The 19453-nt window shown below is 40.3% G+C and overlaps 1 protein-coding gene across 5 annotated transcripts in view; it reads left to right on the top strand.

Moving 5' to 3' along the window:
- Positions 1-19453, top strand: part of LOC119934279 (zinc finger protein 536-like) — a 358396-nt gene that overhangs the window by 62928 nt on the left and 276015 nt on the right. For 4 of the 5 annotated variants that reach the window (XM_038753721.1, XM_038753722.1, XM_038753723.1 and 1 more), the window contains exon 2: positions 8395-8491. The gene's annotated coding sequence lies outside the window, so the exon portion shown is untranslated. The remainder of the gene's footprint in view (positions 1-8394; positions 8492-19453) is intronic. The other variant, XM_038753724.1, reaches the window with a different exon arrangement.

Below are 19453 nucleotides of genomic sequence, written 5' to 3'. Positions count from 1 at the left end.
GTAGGATTTGAACGAAGTGACTTTCAGCTTGAGCATTACTGTGGGGCAACTATAACCCAGGCCATTTGCTTCTTGGATGCCATGATCCTGCTGCATTCTCTCCTGGGTGATATTCCAAAAGCCAGGGACCCTGTACCATTTGGAATTTTTGGGTGGGGGAGGATTTTTTTTCCATGAATTGATGTTGAGAGATACTTGTCAAAACTCTTAGGAAAGGAAAATTGGAATAATATCGATAAAGAGATTTGGAGCAGGAATTTTCAAACCACTTAGGGATCTGAAGTGTTTCAGGAAACATCCATCCCCCCTAACAAAAAACCTGGGGTGACAGCAGGGGAAGATTGGTAACATTAGCCTGGGAGATAGAATTAAAGTGTTTATTAATTCTGGTTGTTCCACATCTGGAGTGATTTGAGGGAGATTAAGTTGCTACATCTCTTTTTTGTGGCCCAGATGTGTAGCTCTTCCAAAATGAGACTTAAGATTGCGTGCATACTTATCCTAATACTCAGCTATTAAGACTGTAAACTCATCCCTTTAAACTCTGAACTTGTCTCTCTGGACTGTAAACTCACTGTGGGCAGGGAACCTGCCTACAAACTACAAACATGCCTACACACTCTGTTGTATTGTGTTCTCCCAAGCACTCAGTGCAGCGCTCTGCCCACATTAAGAGCTCAATATATACCACTGATTGATTAACGATGGCGCACAAGGTCATCACTGCATCTGTGCAACACATGAAACTTCCTAGATCTACTTGTCAAGCCCCTACCTTTCTTTGCCCTGTAAACGAGAGCGTCTAATGATAATAAGGATAATTATGATATTTGCTAAGAGCTTACTATGTGCCAAGCACCGTTCTAAGCACTGGGGTAGATACAAGGAAATCAGGTTGTCCCACGTGGGGCTCACAGTCTTAATCCCCATTTTACAGATGAGGTATCTGAGGCACAGAGAAGTTAAGTGGCTTTCCCAAGGTCACACAGCAGACAAGTGGTGGAGCCGGGATTAGAACCCACAAACTCTGGCTCCCAAGACAGTACTCTTTCCACTAAGGCACACTGCTTCTCTCGAGACAGGGTATTTGTTGTCTGAGAAAGGGTACTGGAGGAGGTGGCTTTTGGAAGAGGTTGGTGAGTTTGGCATGTGGAGTCATGTCAGAATAGGCTGTTTGTGTTGCCTCTCTTTCTTTTTACTGTCTTTCTTATTTCCTTGATGCTAAGACAGGTTCCGATGCCTCTCTCCTTCCAAGGCTGTATTGCAAGCTCAATGAAAACTTATTTAATGGCCCAATGAATGTTGAGAACTTCTGTTCACAAAGCCATTCCTGTGTCAGATCTGTGAGCGAGGCAATGCAGTATTGTTACTTCGAACTCTCTGGTAGTTCTTCTCATAATCAGATACATTTAACTCGTCTCTTCTAAACAGGCACTAAAATTAATGGTATTTCAGTGTCCTTGACAAGCACATAACCACCGCTTTTAGCTCCACCTCCACCTGTTGCAGTTACCCAAATTCTGATTTGCCATATAGATTGGCATATAGATTTGCCATATAGATTTTGATTGGCTAATGTTGCCATGCTCATGGTTGGACCTCCATAAAAGCCTTTGATAATGAGGGTGGGTATTTAACATTTCCAAATGAAGTGGATGGGGCAAAATTACTCTCTGATGCTGATGAGGAAAGTGTACAGAAGATAATCTTTTTCCTGACCACAGACTCCATCCCTGCCTCAGCCACCATATTGCTGGTAGTGATTTTGGTCACCAGTCTTAGCCAATGCCTGGAACTCCTTTTCCTAAAAATCCATCAGACCTCAGCCCTTCCCATTTTCAAAGTCCTACTAAAATCCCACCTCCTCCCGTAACCTTCTCTAACAAATTACCAACACTCCAGTGGCCACTTCTTGCACTTCTGTTATCCATTTTTACCCATCTTCAGGATGTGTGTGTGTGTGTGTGTGTGTGTGTGTGCGTGCGCACATTTGATTCAACACAATTTAATCTGATTCTACCATTTGTAAATTCTTTCATGCCTAATGGATATAGCATGGGCCTGGGAATCAGAAGGACCTGGGTTCTCATCCCGGCTCTACCACTTGTCTGCTGTGTGACCTTGGACCTTGAGGCACTTAACTTCTCTGTGCTTCAGATACCTCATCTGTAAAATGGGGATTAAGACTGTGAGCCCACTGTGGGACAGAGACTGTGTCCATCTTGATTAGCTTGTATCTACCCCAGCGCATAGAACAGTGCTGGACACATTGTAAGTGCTTAACAAATACTATTAATATTATTACTATTATTATGTGTAAGCTCCTTATGGGTAGAGAATGTGTTTTTGTGCTTCTATTAAACGTTTCTAAGCACTTCATACTGGCCATGTCACTCAATTGGTAATATACCTACTATTCTTATTACAGAGAGACTTAGTATAGTTCATCACTATTCTTGGAAAAATAATTCAATCCTGTGCCTTGTCAACAGTAGGATACCCCACACCAAGAATTCCATGCAAGTAGACAGCTCAGGATTGATCCCTCTAGACTGTAAGCTCATTGTGGAGAGGGAATGTGTCTGTTTACTGTTATAGTGTACTCTCCAAAGCACTTAGGACAGTGCTCTGCACACAGTAAGCACTCAATTAATACAATTGAATGAATGAATGACTACTGAAGTCAACCAGACTGTTTAGTGCTAATTGGACATTTCGACAACCCTGCATAGGGATGCATAGTTCCACTGGAATGGGGAACAACTTTGAAAAAGAGCTTATAAACAGACTACCTCACCGCACTACCCTTGTGGCCATTTTTTTTCTTTTAAAGTGGACACTCTAAAAGTTTCCTACTTATGTTATTAGTCTTTTCTGTTCTAGCTGTGCGCACAGGCAAAGTTATCTTATTGTGACATCATCCATCAATCAGTGACATTTATTGAACACCTAGCTGCAAACAGCACTACACTAAACACTTGGGAAAGTACAACAGAAGCAAAGAAAGTGTTTGACACATAGTAAGCGCTTAACAGATACCATAAAAAAAGCAAAATGACACATTCCCTGCCCACAAGGAACTTACTATCGGAAAAGGGAAAACAGACACAGTGTATTTACAAATTGTGGAAGCTACTTATTAATCAATTCTACCCTAACATACTCTTGCTCCTACTAGTTGTACTCGTGTTTAAAACCGGTAAGAGGAAGAATATGGTAGATGAAATAGATAATTAAATGATAAACATGTAGATTGCTATATACCACAAATTTGTATATTGGTATATTTAGAAGTGCTGGGGGTGGGTGTAAATGCATAAGTGTGAAAGCGACAGTTGGGATTGGTAGGAATGGAGTAGAGGGAATTAATCTGAGAGATTCTGTTGGAGGTAGGATTTCAAGAAAGTTTGATGTTGGAGAGAATTGGAGTCTGGCAGATTTGAAGGCGGAGTGGTCCAAGCAAGGAAGCAGCATGGCTTAGTGGATAGAGCATGGGCCTAAAGAGTCAGAAGGACTTGGGTTCTAGTCCTGATCCACATGTCTGCTGTGTGACCTTGGGCAATTCATTTGACTTCTCTGTGCCTCAGTTACCTCATCTGTAAAGTGAAGATTAACACCGTGACCTCCTTGTGGGACAGGGACTGTGTTCAACCTGATTAAACTGCATCTACTCCAGCTCTTAGAACAGTGCTTGGCACAAAGTAAGTGCTTAACAAATACCATTATTATATTATGATTAATAATAATAAGCAAGGGATTGGAAGCTGAGGGGCAGGGGCAAGAGCGAGGGACAGTTAGAAGATTAGCTTGGAGGAGCAAACGATGTGGTATGGGGTCATGGCAGGTGGAGAGGAGAGACCTGTTGGAAAACTTTCAAACATGGACATATTTTTTCAACCGTAATTATTGAGCACTTACTATGTGCAGATCACTGTACTAAGCTCTTGGAAAGCACAATAGAGCAATAAAGAGAGACAATCCCTGTCCACAACAAGCTCACCGTCATTCTGTGATCCCTGAAATAGGCGGAGATTTCAGTCAAGCAGGTTTTGGATTAGGTTTTTGCCCTCTACCTGAAGTGTAGGAAGGAGTTGCTCTAAGGATGTGAGCAGTTTCTCTGGATGTGACATATACTAGATTTTCAGAAACTGCTCTGATAAGTTCTGCTTCCTGGTTTGGATTGTAAGGGACCACTGTATCTCTCTGTGCCAAGAATAACTTTCTTGAGAGCAAAGTAGTGTCTCTTCCTCCCCAAAATCATTTTCCAGGACCCATGAGATGGTTCCCCTGACCTGTATTATGCTTCTCAGGCCTACTGCCTCCAATGAGCACCAACTATGAGCAGAGCACTGTACTAAGTACTTGACAGTGAACTATTAATCAATCACCACTGATTGATTAATTGATCTCCAGCAACTGTAGCTGCCCTTGAGTTATGCATCAAAAGGGCTTCCTTTCCCAGATGGGATGAGAACTGATGAGAATTGCCTGTCCCTTGAGACTCTAAGTTCGCTGTAGGCGGGGAACGTCTACCAACTCTGTTGCTCTCTGAAGCACTTATTATAGTGCTCTGCACACAGTAATTGCTCAATAGCTACCACTGGTGACATATGTGATGCTCTCCCCTTCATGAAGACAATGTAGAGAAAGCATAAGCAGCCATCACCTTTGAGTCTCTGGACAGGGATTCAATCCAAACTTGATTTAGAAGTTGGATGGAGATTTGGGAACAGTATTGACCCATTTCTTCCTTTACTTCCTTTTCTCTCACTGTGGTGTGAGAAAATTGAAGGGAAGGGAGCAGAGAGGATATGCTCATTGTGGGCAGGCAATGTGTCTATTTTTTGTTATAAAGTACTCTCCCAAGCTCCTAGTTCAGTGGTTTTTACACAGTAAACTCTCAACAAATACCACCAAATGAATGATACCAAATGAATGATATTCTTCTCTTCCAACAAATACATCAGAGGCTTTCCATTTGAAACTCCGTTGAGGCCAACTCCCTGCCCTGATTTGCTCTTTAAAACATAACCTTGGTCTCTAAATCCAATTCAGGGACCCAGGGCTATCACCAGAATAGGCCCCTCAGTTTGTCTGACACCACTATGAATTGTGAATTTCCCCTTTTAGAATTTCCACTACGAATTTCCCCTTTTTGGCATGACTGCAGGAAGGAATCTCATCATGGTGCTGGAGAAGTGTCATCTCAATTCCCCGTATTTCTGGAATACATAATCTTAGTTATCTGGTGTTTGTATTCTCCCCAGATGGGAGGATCACTTTTCCATGTCCTAAATTTGCCTGCAAAATCATCTCCGATTGTCAGTCATTCCTACCAGATTATTGAGTGAAAGCCGTTTGGTAGTAAAAATCACCATGGACTATCCCCATAATAATAATAGTGATGACAATAATGGTATTTGTGAAGCATTTATTATGTGTCAAGGACTGCTCTAAGCACTGGGGAAGATGCAAATTAATCAGGTGGAACACAAACCATGTCCCACATGGGGCTCACAATCTTACTCTCCATTTTATAGATGAGATAACTGAGACAGTGATTTACCCAAGGTCACACAGCAGACAAATGGCAGAGCCAGGATTAGAACCCCGGTTCTTCAGATTTCCAGGCCCAAGCTCTACCCACTAGGCCATGTTGCTTCCCTAATAATAGTAATGATAATAATAATAGTAATAATAGTGAACATAGACCATAGGTGAACCTAGGGGTATTGCTTAGCTAATCTACTGTTTTCCAGGGAGGATCATTCCCTGAACTCTCTTAGACCTCCAGGTATCCATCTTATTTCAAAACTCTCTCTCTGTGGGACACTTTGTCAGACAGCTGGCTAAGGTTTCAGATGTGGGGCCAGGGGAGTTGATTTTTTTTAAAAAAATTGCTCCGGGAGACAACATGACCCAGTGAAAATGCCTGGGACTGGGGATCTTTTGGATTCTGGACTCAGCTTAGCTGCTTGTCTGCTGTGTGACCTTAGGCAAGTTTCTGATAATCTCTGCCTCAGTTTCCCCACTTGTAAAATGGGTGTAATAAAATTTACTCTCCTTACTGTGAGAGTCTTTTATGGGACGAGATATGGTTCTAATCTGATTATTTTGTATCTCTTTCAGAGTTTGGCACATAATGACCACTGGAAGGATACTAAATGTTATTATCTTTAAATTCTTATCCTTCCATCACTTATGGACGGGAAGTTTCTTGGGACCATTTCAATAGCTGGATTTTCTTGAACTGCAAGTTACATGAGCACACCAAAGAGCTGTTTGTTTTCACTGAAAAGTACAGAAACACTTTGTTACCTGTTTTTTTCCCCTTAATTTAAGGAGCACCAGTTGTTTGATAAAGTCACCTTTCCTATATCTGTAGTGAGTGTAATGGCATTAGGCACCAGAAACCTAGTGCTATTTAGACTAGTCTGGAAAGACACAAACAGAGCTGGCTCAATTATTATTTTTTTTTTTTGTGGAATCTAGCTTAGTCCCTAAAATCTCTTTTTCACTACTTTGCTTGTTGAACAAATTCGGACAGGTAGGGTTTTATGGAGAGCTTTTTATAGTTCTTTCCAATCTTTTCCAGAGCAGGTAAGTGGATGGCAGCTCTTGATTTTCCCAATTTATTCATAGAATTATGTACAGCAGGTCCTATATTGTGTAAGTCTGAAACCTGAAGAGTTCACTCACTGTCAAGGGCTGGGAAGTAAATTGTGAGAGACCTTGATAGTCTGATCAATGTCACTAGCCCTCCAAACAAATCAGAACAGGACTCTAGAAGAGGAGGTCTCACTCTGATCTCTCTGTCATCAGAATGTAAAAAGCATCCTAGTGGGAGCCTCTTGAGAATGATTCAGAGAATTTTGCAAGTCATGAGCATGTATGTAAAATCAGATTTTTTTTTAGCACAAGTAGTCTTGTAAAAGTGAAGATAATGAACTTTTTTCTGGATTAGACTGCTGGTGTGGGACACATGTTCTTTATAGATAATATGATCATCTTTGGAAGAAAAAAATCACATTTTAGCTTTTTGATGCATTACTCTTAGGGTGGGGGAGGTACCAGCTGAAGAAAAAGCCTGGTAGTCTTCAAATGTAGAAATTTTTGTTATTGATTTTCTATCTCTGCATGGAAGAGTTGTTGTCTAGGAGTATTTTTGCCAGTAGTTACTATCCAATGTACTTTCTGAGGCAACACGTTCAAAACACATTCAATTGATCTCTGTCTTGGCCAGCAAACCAAGTTATAGTTAGATCAAACTTTGCAAACTAATAGCTTGATGAATAAACTTCTTTGGCTGATCCTGATACAAAGTGCATTGTTTCTGAATGTTCCGTGGCTTCAGATGGTGGACATGTATTGCTGTACCTGAGCTCCATCAGCGTAACCAGAATTTACAACTTCAGGTTCGGGAAAATGGATCCCAAAAGGGGGGAAGCTTTAGTTTGTGCCGTAAAAATTCCTTCATTAATACTGTCAAACAAATAAGATTCTGAACTGCCCTGGACATTCGAAGCATATTGAAGTTAGCAGACTTGATCCAAAGGTTGATACTTTTTTGTGTTTTTTTTTTTTTGCTGTTTTGCTTTTTACTTAAGTAAATGGCTTTGAAATCACTACAGGCAAGTATCTTGGCTTTTGCTTCAGGCCCTTATCTCATCTAAGTGTGCTTTATTAGATGAGATCATCTACACAGGACTTATTTTTGTTATAAAATGGAATAAAAAAAGTAAAAATGTAATTGGTCGCCACTCTCCTGTTCTCAGCTCGAGCGTTGAGCTTTTGCATTACTTTCTGCAAGGTTTTCCATTGAGGATCCTCCGGACCACAGACAAAATTTGATAAGATTACATTTTGAGGCATTGAGCTTGCTTAAGTTTCCCTTTGCTTCTTATGGTTTAGCCTGGGTCTGGAGACTGAGGAGCCATGACTTCTGAGTAACTAAGGGCACTTGGGAATCCTTAAAAAACTTTGTAGATTTTTGAGGAGATCTGAGCCTCATTTTGGGAAAAACCCCTCAGAGCAGATTTGCTCTCCCACTTTTTCTGTGGCCTTAAGTTTTCTCCTTTACGGCACTGGCTTGAGCAAAGATTCCAAAACATCAGGTATAGTTTTTTGGGTTTTTTTTTCTGGAATTGAGTTTTTTCTATTTAAAAGCATGAGTAAATAAAGCAACTTTGGTTCTCCAGAGCAGATGACAAGTATGCTGATTTAAGCAGTAAACTTGGCAAAGATTTTGGGAGGTGGTAATGCTAATAATACTGTCTGTATTAAATGCTCTGTCGAAAGACAGAATTGGTACATTGCGATTAATCAGGGGTACTATTATCTAAGTTTACATGTCTTGTTTAAGTACATACTCTTGACATTTTATATTTCTCACAGGTCTCATTTTTACAGCTCCTGATCGTCACTATCTACCCCACGTCTTGAAGAATTTCCCTCACCCTGGAGGCAGATCTGTTGATTTAAGAATACCCTGGTAAGGACTGTCCATTTTATGGTTCATTGCAATATTATCGATTTGAGAGTCTGTGTTGTCAACTGAAATGTCACCTTTTGGGGTCTAATGGCATGGCATATTCAGTCAGTATATTTGGGTGAGTGTACTCAGATGTCAGTCTGTTTTTATTTCAAGATAAATTCATGGGCAAACAGGAGTCAGGAGATCAAAGATCAGTGGACAAAACACCCAAAACATGGGTTATTTGTGGAAGAAGGAATAAGTAAGAATGGAGGTGTAGTAACTGCACTTACAGGAAACTGGGTATTGTTATTTTAATATCTGTTACTGAACCTTTGAAATTGTTAATGGATTCGTGGGCTTGCTCTGTAGATTTGTGGCTTAATTTAGGTTTTATCCTCAGAATAATCTGTCCTTTGTATTTGCATTGCATGAAACTGCAGTGTGGTCTACCAAAGCTAGTTCTAGATTGACACTAAGCGATAGAACACATATAACAGAATGAAAGTACTGTACCCCATCCTAAATTTATCTGAACAGTCTGGTTCCATGTTAAACAACAATTGAATGGTTAAATACCTCAACACAGACTTAGAGGAAATCATTTTTGAAAGGACTCGACATTTGGAATCCAAATAAGATGCTGGGAGAGATCTTCGTAATTGTTATTTATTTTTTTTTGGTAGGGAGACAGATAGAAACTTAAAATAAATTCTGTAATTCAGCTTCATAGGTTTGATGCTATTTGTGGCCTCTATTGAAGCCTGCCGGTGACATCTACATAAGCTCATATTCAGTTCTAATTAGCTAAATCTACCTTCTCCTGACCATATTCCTTAGAGGTCATCACATAAACCATTTAAATTGATAGCAGAATTATGCACTAAGAAATTAATTTTGTATTGTATGGTACACAATTTTCACTGTGACTTTATCTTATTTCAAAAAGTGCTTACTTTCTGATTTGGGGGATATTACTGACCGTGGATTACTTTTATTTTGGTTTTTACACAACAGTTATATTAGAAATTTGCTGTTTTATTCTTACCTTCTTAGTAAAAATCCTTTTATCACACAATGGGTAATTTATATCCATTACCAACCCTTTCAATCCTTTTCAGTGGGGCTGTCAGTGCCTTTGGCATAGTAATGATTAATGTGATCTAATAATAGTGTGCCATTATATTACCTTAGTAAAACATGTACCAACATCCTATTCAGATCTACCAAATTCATAGCTTCCTATAATATTTTTGTTGAAAGACAGGATTACTATTTTTCAAAGCTGATTTTTTTCCCCTTTAACATATTTAATGAAATTCACAATTCCTTGCCACAGCAATTGTGGGCATGTGTTTGGGCTTGATGGGTGAATTTTATATCCTTCTGTATTATTGTGATTTGTTAGGTAGAAGGTCTGACATGCAAAAAGATCTACCAGGGAGATTGTTTTGTTCTTCCTAGGGCTGAGGTAGTGGGGTTTGAGGGAGTTTGCTGGGGAAATGTCCCCTGGCTTGTAGGGGATGATACTTAGATTTAAAGCAAGAGAATAGTCATTTGGCTAAAATGTTATTTCCTTTCCATTCCCTCAAGCCATCATTTTTTTTTCTCCTTTCATCTTCTTCTTTCTACCTCCACATATGTATCCTTATACTGGCAGTCTGGGTGGTGGTATCCAACATAAGCAACTTTAAACTGCTGTACCTTGGAGCAGCTGTCTCACCGCCTTAATTTTATTCAGGGTTTGCCCCTTCCCCATTGCCATTTTTTTTAATGAAACTTGTTCAACACATACTATGTGCCAAACCTTGTACTAAGAACTGCAGTAGATACAAGATAACCAGTTTGGACACAGTCCCTGTCCCACCTGGGGCTCAAAGTCTAAATATGGGTCTAATTCTGTTTCTCAAACATGACCTGTAAGTTCCAGATTTAGGGTAATCGAATTGGAAAGATTCTGAATTCCAGTAGCAACATCCCAGAATCATCCTCCAGGTAAAACTCAGAGCTAGGATTGATTAATCTTCTTAAGATGTTGCCTTTTCTGAACTAGATGTTTTTCTGGCTTTTTACCCTCTCCCCCTGCTGAAAGGTTCTCTGCCATTATGTCTGCCCTGTTAAAAGTCCTGTATCTTGGTTTCATCTACTTAAATCCCATCATAGTCACCCCAGTGATTGATAGGGCCTTAAATCTCTGTCAACGAAGGGTGATATTATTGTACTGAGGTTGAAATGTACTTAATTACACTCTTAAATCCATGTGGAATGGTTTGTCCACTTAATTCCCGCTGCTTTGCAACATTGTGCTAACCAGTCCAGATGACCCCTACATTCCTCCTGAAGTGCTGGCGAGAAAAATCAAGCACTTAGTACAGTGCTCTGCACACAGTAAGCACTCAATAAATACGATTGAATGAATGAATGAAAACTCAAGGGACGAAACAGGTCTTAACCATGTATGCCACTGAGCTCTAAAAATTGTGAGAACATTTGGACTTTTGCAGAGTGGCTGGACAGAAAGATCCTTGTTTTTCATTCAGAGCGAAAATGACTGCTGCAGCGTTTTCTCAAATATATAATCAGCTGAAATCAAGGAAAGTATTTTGAATACAAAATTTATATTGAAATAGTTGAATCTTGATCCATGCGCATACTCACATACATGTATATATATATTTAAATCAAGGGTAGTGGAAGAGCAGAAATAAAGTCATTGTCATAAAAATATTGCCTGCAGTATTTGCTATCAGATTATGCTCTGCCACACCAGAATACATTTTTGAACCATTAACATTTAAATATGAGACATTCTCATTTGTTTTTACAACTGATTCTCGATGATAACAGCAAATGAGAAAACAGCCTCAGCCCCGGTTTACCTTTGCATTTTGGAGGTTTCGAACAAGTTACAAAATTTTGTCAAGAATTTATATTGTATCTGTACTCTTGTTTAATTATTCATGAATCCTGAGGTGATGTCAGCTGTATATCAGGTTTTAAAGAATTCCACCCTCCTCCCCAAATAAGAAGGAAAATAGAAATGGAATACCTTAACCCCTTCATTTCCTTTTCCTCTGAATAGAAGCACATTCACCTTGAAATCATTTTTCCCTAGATATTCATGGAGCTAAGTTGCATCATCCCACACTTTCCTTCATTCCCAGGGTTGGAATTGGTTTGGCTAGACTGGTTCACCTTGCACCAGTCATTAATCAATCAATCATATTTACTGTGTACTTACTATGTAGTCAGTCAGTCAATCAGTGGTATTTATTGAGTGCTTACTAAATGAAGAGCACCATACTAAGTGTTTGGGAGAGTACAGTATAACAGAATTAGGGGGCACATTCACTGCTCATAATGAGTTTATAGTCTAGAGGGGGAGACAGAAATTAATATAAATAAATAACTTATATAGTTTAGATGTATTGTACATATGTTCTGTGAGGTTGGGATAGGGTGAATATCAAATGTAAGCTCTTGGGAGAGTACAGTCTAACGGATTTAGTAGATGTGTTCCCTATCAACAAGGAGCTTACTGTCTAGAGGAGGAGCTCAATGATAATGATAGTAATAACTGTGGTATTTATTAAACCCTTACTATATGCCAAGCACTGAACTAAGCTCTGGGGTATGTACGAGACCATCAGTTCTCACAGTCTAAGTAAGAAGGGGAAGGGGTATTGAATCTCCAATTGGCAACTAGAGAATGGGTTCACTGAGAAGCAAGTTAAGTGTCTTGCTCAAAGTCACACAGCAGACAAGTGGCAGAGCTGTGTTTAGAACGCAGGTCCTCTGAATCCCAGGCCTGTGCTGTTTCCTCTAGGATCATACTGTTTCTCTGTCTAGAGTTTACATTAGTGCTGTACAGGTGTTCTGGAGCAGGCTTAGAATGCTGGGAGTCTCTGACTACATTTGAAATCTAAGAAACTAAGTCAGGGTAAACATTGCTTTATCTCTGCTTTATTAGTCAGGGCCTGGGATACATGGTGAGAAATTAATTGCAGTCTAATTCTTGTTCAGTTTCCAGACAAGCATTCAAACAGCATCTCCTTTGGGGGGTTCAGTGTACAAAAAAAGTTTTTCTTGTCGATTTAATTTTATGCCACAGTCCAACCGTGCTTCATCAACATTTCAGGCTGTTTCTTGATGAAACCTCTTACCCTGGCTCCATTCTTGTTTCTTCTCTTCCCCATATTACTCACATAGGTTGATTTGGGACTCGGTCTAGATTTTTGGGCTTTGGACATATTGGTTGGTTTGGTGAAAGCAAACTATTCAAAAGCTTAGTTTGAACACACCTTAAGAAAATCCCTCTGGTTAAAACTCTTGCAGTCCCAAATCTATTAGTTGTATGTTTTGAACACCTCTTTTGTAAAGCCCTATGATAATCATTCAGGGAGACTGTAATAGAGGCAGAAGACACCAAAGAGGGGTTAGAAATTTTCAGATTGAAAGTTGGATTCTTTCCACTGGTAGAATCGTAGAAGAAAATGAAAAGCTTCATTGAAGCTTCATTTTGCATTGTAGGAAAGAATGGAAAGTAGGAGATTTTTCTAGGTCTCCTCACTCCATCCTCATTTGTATGTGGAAGAGAAATGCTGAAGCTTGTCAGATAATTGGTGATTACTGGGTGGCTTCATGTCATGGATTATTCTGATGGGCTCCATGTACTCCCAGTTGGTGCATGGGGACAATACAAGAATGGGATGGATCCAAACAGCAAGGGCTTCTTACTGTCAACAAGATTTTGCTTTTTTTTTCAAGTCCCGGGGCTATTTTTAAAGGATCCTCTGAAATTTAATGTTCGGCTCTTGGTGTGTGATGTATGCAAGTATCTTGCTGATAAATTGCATGTGTAATTGTGCTTTAGAAACCACTGCTATTCAACAACAACATATAATTAAACTCACCCTTGTAGTCATTGAACTCTTTCATTCATGACAAGATCATTGACCATTACAAGAGAAATGTTGTGGATGCAGATATTAAGCCCATAAATGGATGTAGCCACAAACTACATTCTCTCCTACTTTACACTTTGAAAGACATACATATACTTTCTCCAAAACAAATACCACCACTTGAGGTTATTCTCAGGCTTTTGAATATTGCCACTGGAGACACATGGGGAGAAGAGGACTTACTGTTTTTCAGTCATTTGGCAAGAGTTTTCTTTAGAGAAACAGTGTGGCCTAGTGGAAAGAGCATGGGCCTCGTTATCCAAAGATCTGGATTGTTAACCCAGCTCTGCCCTTTGTCTGCTGTGTGAATTTGGGCACGTCACTTAACTGCTCTGTGCCTGTTTCCTCATCTGTAAATTGGGGATTCAGAACCCGTTGTCCTCCTTCCTAGACTGTGAGCCCCGGATAAGGCAGAGGATGTCTCTGACCCCATTATCTTGTATCTATCCCAGTGCTTGGCACAAAGTAAGCACTCAACAAATGCTATGATTATTATTATTATTATTATTCATTAGCCCTTCACTTTCAGTAGCTCAGCTTTCATCCCTTTAATTTATAGAGATTCACTCACCTATGCTATTTTCTTGACCAGTAGTGGCTCCATCATTCATCTTTCTCCTGGTTGTGATTTTTTTCTGGATGGAAATGTCAAGCTCAAGAATGTACTGGGTGACTCCTCTGCCTTGCCACTACTTACATTCAAATCCTAAAAGGTCCTGTAGCAACTCATTTCCTTCAATCAGATAGAATAAGTTAGCTGCTGTCTTAGGTTTTGAATTATCTACTTACCTAATAGATCTAACATTCTGCATGTCTACATGCACAACATTTCCTTAGGATTAGAGAGAGAATCTAAAGCAATCAATAACCCCTTCTTGCATTAAAAAATTGAATCATTACCATAAGCCAGAGGTCTGAAAATAAAGATTCCATCAGGCATGCAATTATATATTATAATTCTCACCCCTGGAGAAGCACCACTATACTGTAGACAGTCTCTCCTCTGCTATCTCTCACTGGTCCATTAGAACACCTGTTAACTTGGGTTTGTCCTCATAAATTTTCCTGTTGCTTATTCTCTAGTCTTCTCTCCTGCCCCTTTGTTTTTTTTTATTATTTTTCTCCAATAGTTTATGGTGTATGCAAGGACAAACAATTAGTTTAATGTTGCCCTCTTATCTTTTTCTCTGCTTCCCTCCCAACCTCTTGAAATTTACCCCAGTGATTAGAGCAGTGCTTTGCACATAGTAAGTGCTTAACAAATTGCATCTTTAGTATTACCGTTGTTGACATGCCGTTTACTTCCTGGAGAAGGAATAACTTCTTGCTGGAATATTTTGATTTTTCCTTGAACAGAGAGCAGTCTCTGTTCTGGACCCCTGTCTCACCTTCAGAAACCAGCGAAGAGGACAAGCTTAGTCTTTTTAAATTATCTCTGTAGATTACTAGCATACTAGGTACTAACGTACTTTCCACAGAGATGCAGCGTGGCTCACTGGAAAGAGCGTGGGTTTAGGAATCAGAGGTCATGGGCTCTAATCCCGCCTCCGCCATTTGTCAGCTGTGTGTCTTTGGGGAAGTCACTTCACTTCCCTGGGCCTCAGTTACCTCATCTGTATAATAGGAATTAAGACGGCGAACCCCACGTGGGACAACCTGTCTACCTTGTATCTACCCAGTGCTTAGAACAGCGCATGACACATAGTAAGCGCTTAACAAATACCAAAATTATTATTATTATTGTTAGGTGTTCTGGGCTGGGCAGTTACAGAACAGAAGGTCTTGATTGCGTCCCGAGCAAAAGATGATTGTGGTTCCCCTTTATTTATAAGAATGCAAAATTTTCCTTCTTCAATAACTACTGTATTTCAACAATGGGCTTCAAGTGGTTGCTATGTGATACACAACAGTGTTTTTCATGAACTTTTGGCTAGAGAATAAGCCCAGCAAATTTGGGCTCTTACCCTTTTAGTTTTCTGGGTCAATTCATCTTGCACAAAGGAAAGAATGATAATTTGAGTTGTAGGCTGAGAATGTTTTCTCCACATTAGAGCCGAGCAAGGAAGTCAAAACTGAGTTTTGATTTGGATAGTTTTTCCTAAAAAGTTACAATGCTCTTTTTCAGAAATGGTTACATCTTAATTCTGTGGGCTTTTTCAGACCCTCACAGTTGGACTGAGTAAAATAATTGCTCTCTACATCTGTGTTTTTTCTTCAAGGGAACCACATTCAATTGTATCCGGTAAGAGAATAACTTTTGTAGCTCAGGGTCCCCTTTTCATCTCTCCATTCCTCTCTGCACCAGACAAGTGGTGACAACTTAGATCCCAGGAGGGTTGGATCCTTTGACTTTTAGGGTTGATGCATCTCTAGGTCCTTAATTGTCTTATCTCTCCACACTGGACAGAAAGATTCCTCTGGGGGCAGCTTTGCTGTTGAGTTTTGCCAAGTTGTGGTGGCTGGGATCTTTCTGCATCTCTAGGATTCCTGAGAAGCAGGATAGAATTGAGGCTTCTCAGCAGCCCTGAGAAACCCAGCATGACCCAGCAAGGATATAGAGATTTTTCTGCTAGAGTAATGCTGAAATCTACAGAAAATCACCAGGCTTTTCCATAACAAACATTCCTTCAGAAAGTAGGTTGCTTTGCTCTCCGGGCTTGCCACCTCCTTCCCCACAGTAACTCTAGATGAAAGCATCGATTCCACTTCATCGATTTGGCGGGGATAAAAAGTGGGGGGAGTTTTTAGGAAGGGATCAGGATTACCTGCTCCTTGAGGGCTGAGATTGTGTTTACCAACTCCATTGGACTGTGCTCTCCTTGAGTGCTAAATTCCTGCACACAGTAAGCACTCCATCAATATCTTTGCTTGATTGAGTGAAGAGGGACAGTGATTGAGAGTGGGAGGAGAGCTTGGAAAAGCTAATGGATTAGGAAATCATGATTTGGGAGAAGCAGCATGAGATAGTGGAAAGATCAGAGGCCAGGGAATCAGAGGAAATGGGTACTAACCCTGGCTCTGTTACTGTCTACTACATGACCATGGGCAAGTCGCTTACCTTCTCTTTGCCTCAGTTTCTTTATCTTTAAAATGGAGATGCATTACCTGTTCTTCCTCCTACTTACATTTTAAGCCTCAGATGGGACAGGGACCATGTTCAACCTGATTATTTTGTATGATCCTCAGTACTTAATGCAGTGTTTGGCACATAGTAACAATATTAAATATTATTATTATTATTATTTGTTTCTTCGGCTCCTTCAGGAAATTCTTTGCTATTCTTATCCCTGCTCAGAGACTGTCAAGTCCTGTTTGAGATCTAGAATGAATGAGGCTGGGCGTCTATTCCATAAAGCTGTGGGTTTTCACCCCAAATCAGGACTCTGTAGAGAGTAGATCTGAAAGCCGCAACCAGTGGGAGATAGGAAATCTCTAGGTCTAGATACCGAGGGCTTTGGAAATGGAGTTAGGGAACACAGGTCTTTTGGCTCCCTTAGCTACCTGCAATAACAAAAATAATAATAATAATTATGGTATTTGTTAAGCGCTTATTATGTGCCAGGTGCTGTCCTAAGCTCTGGGGTGGGTACAAGCAAATCAGGTTGGACACAGTACCTGTCCCACGTGGGGATCGCGAGCTCAATCCCCATTTTACAGGTGAGGTAAGTGAAGACTACACCATGTGTACACCATGCTGATTCCCCTAGATTCTTGAATGATATAAATGAGGGAACTTATTCATCTCTCATTTCAGTTTCATACTCTTAAAAAGAGTTTTCCCAATCTGGTAATGCATGCATGGCCATCGTGTCACTATACCTCAAACTCGTCTTTCTCACCGCTGACCTCTTGCCCACATCCTACCTCTGGCCTGAAACATCCTCCTTCCTCTTATCAGAAAGATAATTGCTCTCCCCAACTTCAAAGCCCAATTGAAGGCACATCTTCTCCAAGAAGCCTTCCCTGACTAAGCCCTCCTCTCCTCTTCTTCCATTCCCTTCTGCATCATTCTTACTTCCTCCTTCTTTCATCCTCCCTCCCATTCCCACAAAAGATATATATCTGTTATTTATTTATGTTTATTAATGTCTGTCTCCCCCTCTAGACTGTGAGCTCGTTGTGGGCAGAGAATGTATCTGTTTGTTGTTATGTCATAGTCTCCCAAGCACTTAGTACAGTGCTTTGCACTAAGTAAGCGCTTGATAAATACAATTGACTATGTATATGTATATATGTTTGTACATATTTATTACTCTATTTATTTATTTATTTTTTTTTTTGTACATATCTATTCTATTTATTTTATTTTGTTAGTATGTTTGGTTTTGTTCTCTGTCTCCCCCTTTTAGACTGTGAGCCCACTATTGGGTAGGGACTGTCTGTATATGTTGCAAATTTGTACTTCCCAAGCGCTTAGTACAGTGCTCTGCACATAGTAAGCACTCAATAAATACGATTGATGATGATGACTGACTGAATGAATCAATCAACCTAATCTTATGCAGAGTCTTAGACACAGGGGACTGAATCTGCTAAAGAAAACACAAACTGTGCTCAGACTCCTGTGGATAGAGCACAGGTTTGGGAGTCAGAAGGTCGTGGGTTCTAATCCCAGCCTTGCCACTTGTCTGCTGTGTGACCCTGGGCAAGTCACTTCACTTCTCTGGGCCTCAGTTACCTCATCTGTAAAATGGGGATTGAGACTGGGAGCCCCATGCGGGACAGGGACTGGGTCCAACTCAATCTGCTTGTTATCACCCTAGCACTTAGTACAGTGCTTGGCACACAGTAAGTTCTTAAAAATACCACAATTATTATTATGATTGTTATTATTACTTTCCTCGAACCCTCCCACCTGTGTCCTCACCCCCAGCTATTAATCTGATCCTAATTTTTAGGGGAATTGGGCTAGGCCAAAATCTCAAAAATATCTCAAGTGAAGGATTTGAGAAGATAATCTCTTTAATGTTTGTCAACAAGTTTTTAACTGTTTTCACGATTTTGTTTTGTCTCTCCAGATTAACTTTACAGTTAACTTTCTATTGGCCTTCTGGATCTGGAACACTAGTGCTTTTCTAGACTATTGATGGCTAGAGGTAATTCAGTTACAAAATTGAGCCTCATGGCCTACTTAATGCTTTCTTTGGTGCAATGACTGGTGCTTTGAACACATATATTCAATCTGTCACAAAATCTAGTCGGTTCTACCTTCACAACATCTCCAGAATCCATGCCTTCCTCGCCTTCCAAACTGCTACCATGCTAATCCAAGCACTTGTCGTATCCTTCCTTGACTACTGTATCAGCCTCCTCTCTGTCCTCCCTTCCTTTCCTCCTTTCTCTCCTCTCTCCAGTCCATACTTCACTCTGCTGTGCAGATAACTGTTCTAAAATGAAAAATTCAGTCCGTGTCTCCCTACTCCTCAAATCCTCCAGTGGTTGTCCAGCCATCTCCGCATGAAACAGAAATTTCTTACCATTGGCTTTAAGGCACTCAGTCAACTTTCCCCCTCCTTCCTTATCTTGCTGAACTACTATAACTCAGCTTGCACATCCTCTAATGCCAACATATTTTCTGAGCCTATACCTTGTCTGTCGTGCCACTGGCCCCTTGCCCCAACTCCCTCTGACCTGAAACTCCCTCCCTCTCTGTATCTGACAGGACACCACACACCCCATCTTCAAAGCCCTTCTAAAATGATATCTCCTCACTACCTCACTTCCCCTATTTGCCCACCACCTTCAACCTCACCTATGTACTTGGGTCTGCATCCTTTAAGCACCTTGACATTCACCCTACCCACAGATCATTTGTTTGTACCCTTATACTGTGTCTTTTCCCCTATTTGTAATTTATTTTAATGTCTTCCTCCCCCTCTGGACCGTAAACTCCTTCTGGACAGGGATCATATCTACCAACTCTATTGCATTGTACTCTCCTTTGTTCTTAGTACAGTGCTCTGCACACAATGAGTGCTCAATATATACCATGGATTGAATGACTGATTGAGAAGGG

The sequence above is a fragment of the Tachyglossus aculeatus genome, chromosome 11, assembly GCF_015852505.1.
Source record: "Tachyglossus aculeatus isolate mTacAcu1 chromosome 11, mTacAcu1.pri, whole genome shotgun sequence".
Lineage (NCBI taxonomy): Eukaryota > Metazoa > Chordata > Mammalia > Monotremata > Tachyglossidae > Tachyglossus > Tachyglossus aculeatus.
The sequence above is the reverse complement of the archived record's forward strand: the minus strand, read 5'-3'. Positions and strand labels throughout refer to the sequence as shown.